Genomic DNA, 8,927 nt, shown 5'->3' on the forward strand with positions numbered 1-8,927 from the left:
CTGCTCTGGCTCTTCTCGTGACTCTGCTTCGTGCTGGCAGAATTCCGCAGCGTGCGCGTGGGGGTGGGGGGTGAGGGTGGGGGGTTGGCTCCTAGTGTTGCCCCCTTGTGTATGCCCATTCCCGGGCATGCCAAGCCACCGGGCACCCCACATACCTGTCACCACTCACAATGACCGTGGCTTCCCACGCCAGGTCATTCTCAGGTCCAGCCACTGTGCCCCTATCCACACTAGGACATTGTCTTGTGTCTCCGTCCTGCACCTGGTTGCCCCCAAGGGCATTGAAAGCGCCCACCACTTAATTTGGAACCCCCACACTCCACCTCTGGAGTCCTCATGGGTGCTGGTAGCAGAGGGGAATGGTGAGGGAAGTGGGGCAACACAGACTGTACACACTGCCCCTTCGGTGTGCACCCTCTGGGAACAGGGGCATTGGAAAAACAAACACCAACTCTGCAGGAGATGGAGCCAAAACATCAGCTCATTTCCACCTTCCTCGCGTTGATCATCCAGCACGTGTGTCCGCCCCCGGGGTAAATATTGTGGTTTGGTTCCGCTCAGCACCCAGAAGACGCAATTGCTGCCCCTGGTAACTGGGCAGCAAGGCTTGGCCTGGGGCTCTCTCTACTGGGATGCAGTGCTTCTGACGCAGGGTCTGAGATAAGGCAGTGTGTGTTGGACACACACAGAGGTAGGGTGAGAAAATAAATATGAAAAGCAAGAGGTACTCAGAAATCAGACTCGGGTGCCCTCCTGTTGGTAACACCGTGCCCTAGAGCGTGTGGGCTCATTCTAAGAGAGGAACTGTGTGAGAGCTGTTTTGCCCCTGCCTATCTGGAGGTTCATTATGGATGCAGCCCTGAGAGACAGATTTGAGGCCCTCTCCCCAACGTGGCAGTTGTCTGGGCTGAAGTTTCACCAGGGGAGAGGCAACAGGGCTGGACTCCTGAGTTCGGCAGTTTGCATTCTGGGTTCTACCGATAGCCATTATCTAAGAGCTTGACCTGGGTAGGCTCTTTGCAACTGCCTTGCAGACAAGCTCTGTGAGCCCTAAAAGAGAAATGTGAGCAGATGGCTCAGTTTCCCCTGGTCCCTCCTGTGCTGCAGCCTACTGGATGTGTTGAATCTGGTTGCCTTTTTAACTTTAGGAACTTGAGGACATCCTTTAGAAAGCCTCCTATCCTCCAAGCCACACTTCTACTTCCTGTTACTCAAGATAGCAATTTCATACGGTTTAACAGCAGATAAACTGATTTGAGTTAATTTTGTCACCCGATATCATCTTGAAGATGGGGATTCATGTGCAAATATGCAGAGGGCCTCAAGAGGACTGCACTCCTTGGGGAGGAGAGGACAGTGCAGAGCTTTAGGATCCTTTGACCAACTAGTTATTCATTCACGTTTTTTGAGGGCATACTGTTATTCCATGCCTTGTGCAAGGCACTGGCGAAACCCAGGTGAAACAATAGTGGGCTCTGATGGTGGGGAGTTTGGGGGTCCACTGAGAAAACAGTGAATGATTATATCTCAGCGAGATCATTGATATAACTGGATTGCTCGTGGGGTGTAATGAGGGTAGAAGCTGCTGGAATCTGCCCTGGGGAGTCATCAGTCAGTTTGGGCTACATTTAGCTGCAGTAACCAGTGACTCCAACGTCTCAGGTTGCTAAAACAATCAAGGTCTACCAGAGGTCTCCTGTGGTTCCACTCCATGCTTTCTTCATTCTGGAACCAAAGGTGAAGGTGCAGTCCGGGTGTGGGACTGGCTGGTCTCAATGGTAGAGTGAAAATAGAGATGGCAGAGCCATGTAATGGCTTCTGCTGCAAAGTGTCATGTGTCACTCCCATTCACATTTCATTGGCCAAAGCAAGTCATGTGTTTAAGTTGGCCATAAATGCAGCAGAAAGTATAACCTTCCCACACGATCAGGCCATTGAAGAGCGGTGGTGAATATCTTGACCAATAATACAACCTACCACAACTGCCCAGAGGTGGTGATGCTTGGGCTGATTGCAAAAGCAGATTAGAACTGGGGCAGGTAGGCAGACAAGGCAGGGAGGATATCCCTGCAGCTTCATGGGCCACAGTCACGGAGGCATAAAACCGCCTGGTGCATTCAAGGAAAGCCAATCACCTCCCCTTCAACATCATTTCCCTTGCATCTGCATAATGTAGGGCAGCATTCCCCATCCATCCTATCCTCTGATGTGTGAATCATTTTTTAGGGGCTCGCCCCCACCCAGTTTCAAGGATTGTCACTGGGGAAAGGACACTGTTTGATTGTTGTTTGTCTTCCCAAAGAGAATGGACCCAAAAGACTCTTATCCTCCATAAATACTAGAACACAGACCAAAAAATCAGCAGATTGCCATGAAATTCTTGATGCCTTAGAGACTAGACAGTGGTCTCTATGCATGGGGGCTACTAGAGTGACCGCTGCAGAGGTCACGTCTTCTAAGATTTCAGCCTGTGTTCGTGGAGCAGTTTCAGGGGATGTCTCTAGATGATTTGATGCTCACCTGGGTTTCAGCAACCCAGCCTCTCTCTCCTGGTGAGCCTGGTCAATAAAGACCTCATTCCCACCTTCTTCTATCATTTTCTATCCTGTTTTAGGTAGTAAAGGGGGGAGACCTTTTGACCAAGATGCCTAGGTGACAAACATCCCCTCAAATGCTGCTAAGCAAGAACAAATAGGTGTTATTGATTCCTGGACTATATTAATTAAACCTTGTATAGTGGTTAGTCCTTGGCTCAGAACTGGCTAGCTATTAGCCCTGCCCAGATTCCTTTGGTGAAAACAAGTCACAAGGTCAAGTCCAACATCAGTGGGCAGAGAAATATACTGAAAAAAATAATCCAGTTTATCACAGTGTTGCAAACAGTGAGATCAGTAATAGGATTAGTAAGTAATATTAATAGTCATGGCCTGTAGAGCTTTACTCACAATTGTCCTATCTTCACGTGGACATGCATGAAAAGGTCCTGCTGAGAAAATCACACATCAAGTGCTTTTCTCCTTGCTAACTTCCACTAGAAGTTTAAATATTAAAAGGAAAACACTTCTTTCCTTGACTCACTATTCACTGAATACTTCTTACACCAAATGTGTGTGTGGGGGTTTTCCCCACCAGGCAATTCTCCAGTTTTCCAGACACCAGCTGAGTGTCCCTCAATACAACTCAATTCTGACAATAACTGCCTGTAATTAGCACAGACCCCACAGGGTAAGGGCTCATTCTCACAAGGCTGCCCAGAAGCCTTTAGATGTCAATCGCAAGTCCAGGTTGTCACCTGTGCTTCTAGCCTCCTGACTATAAATCAGAGGCTCCCATGACTGCTTCCTCGGGTTTGATAATTTGCTAGAATGGCGCACAGAGCTTAGGAAATCAATTCACTTACTATTGGGTTGTCAGAAAAGTCATGACGCATTTTTGCAATGAAAAACGTAGAAAAAAATACATCATGAATTTCCCGACAACCCAATAGATGATTGGTTTATTATTATATAAAAGGCTATAACTCAGAATAGCAGGATGGGAGACATTCACAGGACAAGGTATGGTAGGAGCCTGGTGGACCCTCCATGCCCAGCTCAGGCATGCCATCCTCCCAGCACCTTCACATGGTTAGCCAATAGAAGTTCCAGGGATTACATACTATTGGTTTTTTATGGAGGCTTCATTATTTAGGTGTAATTAAATCATTGGCCAGTGGTGATTAATTCAACATGTAGCCCCTCTCTGCTCCTAGGAGGTCAGGTCAGGGGCTGAAGGTTCCAACCCTCTCATCACAAAGTTGGTGCCCCTGGCAACCAACTTCCATTCTGAGGGGCTTCCCAAAAGTCACTTCATTAACAAACTCAGGAGTGGTTGCTAGGGGCTTGTTCTGAATAACAAAAGCTGTTCCTTTTACCTTTATTCCTCTTATCACTTAGAAAAATTTTCCAAGAGTTTTAGGAGCTCTGTGCCAGGGGACAGGATGGAACATATATTTCTTTCTTTTTTCTTTTTTACTGGGGAATTGGGAGAGGGGAACAGTGTTGGGGAATTAGGGAAGGGAAATAGCCAAGTTGTTGTCCTTCAACCTTAGTTGTGGAGGGTGCAGCTAGTTCAGCTCCAAGTCCAGTCGCCATCAGGCTGCCCAACGGCAGCTCACAGCCACTCAGCTCAAGGTGCTGTGTTCAATCTTAGTTGCAGGTGGGCATAGCTCCCCATCTTATGCGGGAGTCGAACCGGAAACCTTGTTGCTAAGAGCACATGCTCTAACCAGCTGAGCCATCCTGCCACCGGAACATATATTTCTTATTATACATCACACTATCATATATATATTTGAAATTTTTTGTGGTAAAATACACATAACACAAAATTTACCATTTTGTTGTACCATCATCACCACTATCCATTTCTAGAACTTTTTCATTCCAAACTCTACCCATTAAATAATAACTCCCCATCTCTCCCTCCCCCTCAGCCCTTGGTAACCTCCATTCTGCTTTCTGTTTCTATGAATTTGTCTATCCTAAGAACCTCATATAAGAGGAATCATACAAAATTGTCCTTTTGTGTCTGACTTATTTCATTTAGCACAATGTCTTCAAAGTTCATCAATGTTGTAGCACGTATCAGAATTTCATTCCTTTTCATGGCTGAATAATATTCCATTGTACATATATACATTTTGTTTATCCATTCATCTGTTGATGGTCACTTGGGTTGCTTCCACCCTTTGCCTATTGTGAGTAGTACTGCTGCGAGCTTGGTGCACTCCCTTTTGGAGACTCCCTGCTTTTTTTCTAAAGAGGAATAGGCTTTGTTTCCTTGTTTCACAAATGAAGCTGTCTGAGTTGGTTGTGCTGTGGGGATTATCAAAAAGACCAAATCCCATATCCTGGTCCAACTCCTCCTACCCTTCGCTTGCTTCAACCTTGGCTGGGGCTGTGGCAGCAGCAGGAACAGCAGTGGTGGTGGTGGCCACAGGGGCAGCAGCCACAAATGCAGAGGGATCAGCCAAAAAGGCCTTGACCTTTTCAGCAAGTGGCAAGGTTGTAATCAGTCTCCACAGACAAAGCCAGGACCTGCTTGTACCCATCGACGATAGAATGGGGTACTGATGTACACAGCTGGGTAACCAATCTGCAGACACACACCCTCCAGGAAGTGAGAATGCAGAGTTTCCTCTGGGATGTCAGGCACTTCCGGATTGTAGATGCCGCCATTGTCCAACACCTGCTGGATAATCAGCCCAGAGGGGAAGGGGGAGATGGTCAGCATGTCCAGCAGTGTGGCTTCGCTGGCTCCCACGTTGTCACCAGGTTTAGTCAGCTGCACATCACTCAGGGTTTCAGTGGTGCCCGTGGAGATTTTAGTGGTGATGCCTAAAAGCTGGAAGAAGGTCTTCTTGGGCTCCAGACTAGTGTTCTGGGGTGGCACTGGGTTGGCAATGGGGCACAGGTGGCAGCCTGCATGCAGCATGTTCCCAATTTCAGTGAGGTCCTCCTTGGTGAACACCCAGCCCACATTTCCCCAGATATGAGGCATTGGTTTCTCAGGGCTGGGCTGTTTTCCAGATGCCCTCCACACCCGTGTACGTCATGGTGTTCTTGCCTTTCTGCGGAGAAACGTGCGGATCTGTTGCATTTGCTTGGAGCCCACCTTGTCTGCTCCCACAACGAAACATTTTGGGTAGTCATCCAGAGACTGGATGACCCTAAGGGAGTAGCTGGACTTCCGGGTCACCGTGTCATCCCTGGGCATCACAGTGGTGTGACAGGGATTGCCATGCAGGGTTTAAAGCAATGTCACTCTCACGAGGACGTCTAGTGAGAGGAGTTGGAGTCTCTGCTTTCCATTCTTTGGGGCATATGTGGTCCTGTTGTATTTTAATTCAAATGAAACAATAGGCAAATTTATATATTTTTCATTCAAATTAATCTTCCAGCTCTTTCTTCTTCTGAATGCTCCAAAGGCAGTAAAGAGCACGTGGTACTTCCGTTTACAGATGCGGAAACTGAGCAGAAGGTCAAGGCTGGAGCGGGGACTGGAAGCTAGATCCTTGGAGTGTAGTCTTTCGGGCTAGACTAATGTCCCTGAGGCCAGGGGTCGGATCTGTCATCATCACTAATGTTTCCGCAGGATAAGGGATTTGGATGCAGTCACTATGTTTTGAAAGAATAAACGAATGTGTTTTGTGTGTGTGTGCTTTACACTCTAACAGGGCCTCTCGAATAAGCTCCTGGTGTCTAACACATATTTCTCTCCTTCCCCAAATCTCCCTCTTCATCTATTAGACACTCCCCTACCCGAGAGACTTGGACAAACAAGCTGGTCCCATCCATGTCTTAAATGATAACAACTTCAGCCCTAGCCAGGCCGGAGAGAAAGGTTGCTTTCCAAAGTGTTTCTGTCCACAGTCCCAGGAGTATGCACCCCCTCCCATGTGTGGCCTCCTTTGGAGCTCACCCCAGGGTTCAGTGCAATTCAGTTGCAGGAAGCAACTGGCTCCTGGCTGGTGTGTGAGACCCACAGGAGGGTGCCTCTTGCCTGGGGGTGGGGGCCTTCAGGCCAGATTTTACTAGAGGTCTCCAGTCTGCTGCACGATTGCAGGTCCTGTTATCTCACAGTGCTGTCCCCGGGTTCGGGAACCTCAACCCAAATTCCCTTTTGTTTAAAAACGGAGACAAATGTAGTTTTAATGGAGTGGTGAAAATGCTGCTCTTGGTAAACTGCACTGTCGACTTGGCATTTGCTTTAGAAAATGGGGGCCCTAAAGGATTCCCTGCTCGAGCCTCGCTTAGCTTCGGGCTCTCGGAGGAGGTAAGGGGTGTGGCTTAAATCATCTGGGGTCCTTTGTCCACTGCTTTCTGCCTACACGACAACAAAAGCTGTCATTAATGGCACAAAGATGGGATGCAGAAGGCGCGGGTGGCTGTCTCTCGCTAACGGAGAGTCTGTGCTGGTGAGAAGCACACACGAGGCATCCATTTCATGGCCCCAAAGGGTTTGGCTTACGGTTCAGTTTCACCAGGGAGATTTCTTTGACTCTGGTGTAGAAAGGAGGAGCTGAGACAAAAGGTTTGGGGATGAGGGTGTGGTGGAGATGAGCTCGTGCAGGTTTGGAAAAATAAGAGAACTAAAGCCGTGTATGCAGAGCCCAACTGAAGGCAACAGCCACTCCTCCTCTCCGCGGAGACGGGGCAGGGCGGAGCTCGGGCCGGGAGGGCGGTAGCTTCCCGCGGGCAGCAGAGGGTTAATCCCTCCGGGCGCCCAAGGACGTCAGAGCGGCTTCTTGTCTGGAGCTGGGATTGAGAGCTTTTATCCCTAGTTATTTTTCCTCATATCTTTGCTTTTTATTGTATTTGGAGTTCTGGATTTGGCTTTTTCTTTTTAATGTGTAAAAGATTTAGGGGGGAGAAAAGAATTCATCCCAATGAAAGGATGGGAACCTCACTGAGCTGGCAGGAGGTTGGGGGTGTTGGGTGAGGCCATCCAGCGTCCCTGGTTCAGACCAAGATCAGGGCAGGCACCCTTACGTGGCCCCCCTCCCATCACTCCATTCTCCCTGGACCCCAAAACCTAAACCTCGGCATATGCACTCCTGGCTTTGGAAAACCACTCATCCACTAATTGGCTAGGACAGCTGTTGATAGGGACATCACCCCATGGGCCCTCCTCCCAGACACACCACCCTCCTGGACAGCAGGCTGAGCCTCTGTTGGGCTGGAAGGCAAGGAGATCCCCTGGTCCCTGCATCCTTTCTCCTCTGCTGACCCAGTGGGGAAGGGCATGGAGGAGAAGGACACAACATCTCCGAAATTGAGGGAAGAGAAACGGAGCTGCCCCTGAGGAAAACGGAGATTAGGTTCCAGAAATGAGGGAAGAAGTGGCAGCAGTTACTCAATGAAAATTTAGAGCTGAGATGGTTAGAATATATTTATAAAAGGAAATCTTAAAACTTGGGTAGCGAGGATATATTCGACCTATGGCCATGTGGGTCAGAACCTTCTGTAGCCAGAAGGCTTCATGTCAGGGTCGCAGGTCTGAAGCAAAAGGTGCTGAGCACTGAGAAAGGTCAGGTGGCCTGGGTGAAGCGCTGTGGTCGGAAACTGAGACAGAGATGAGGAGACAGAGGCTTTGAACCCCAGAATTCCGGAAATGGAAGGGGATGCATGAGGGGACCTGACCTCAAGAGCAAGAAATGTGTCGCCCGTGTCCCTGAGATGGAAGCTTCTGGTTGGCTTGAATACTTTGGGCCCCAGGGACATGAGGGGAATGGGTAATAGCTACTTCCCAGTGGAACCTTGGCTCTTGGAAGCCCTGGGAAGCTGTAGGAATTACAGGGTGTGATGTGGGAGCTCAAAAAGCAAGACCAAATGACGTTTGCACCTCTCGTCCTCTTGCATGTGGTAACTCTGACAGAGAAAGCAAGCCCTGGGAACTGGTCGGCTAGGGTTAAGGATCACAACTGGGTCTTCTGAAGTGAGACTTACATTAAAATGGACTTTTTTTTTTTTAAGATTTTTTTTTATTGGGGAATTGGGGGGATGGGAACAGACAAGTTGCTGTCCTTTTGCTCTTCAGTCTAGCTGTGGAGGACGTTGCTTCACTGGCCCAAGTTGGCACCATCATTGCACTCTTCCCAGGCGAGGCAGATCAGTCGCCGGCTTCTGGACGGCCGCTCACTGCGGCTGCTGGCCGCTCACACTGGCTGCTGGCTACACACGGTAGCCCATGGCAACCCACTTCCACAGGGGCTGCAGCCTATGCCGTCGCCGGCGACTCACGGCAGCCCAGCTCCAGGTTGAGCTGTTGTTCACCATCTTAGCTGTAGAGGGAAGTGTCACTGGCCCTCATATGTGGGATCCAAACCGGGGCCCTCTGGCGTCCCAAGCCAGTTCTTAACCATCACGCCACTTGGCCGGCCCCAA

The 8,927-nt window shown here is 49.1% G+C and overlaps 1 pseudogene; it reads right to left on the reverse strand.

Moving 5' to 3' along the window:
* Nucleotides 1–5,757, reverse strand: part of LOC109391956 (60S acidic ribosomal protein P0 pseudogene) — a 6,674-nt pseudogene extending 917 nt beyond the window's left edge.
* Between the last annotated feature and the right edge of the window lie 3,170 nt (nucleotides 5,758–8,927).

The sequence above is a fragment of the Hipposideros armiger genome, unplaced genomic scaffold (genome assembly GCF_001890085.2).
Source record: "Hipposideros armiger isolate ML-2016 unplaced genomic scaffold, ASM189008v1 scaffold_309, whole genome shotgun sequence".
NCBI classification, from domain to species: domain Eukaryota; kingdom Metazoa; phylum Chordata; class Mammalia; order Chiroptera; family Hipposideridae; genus Hipposideros; species Hipposideros armiger.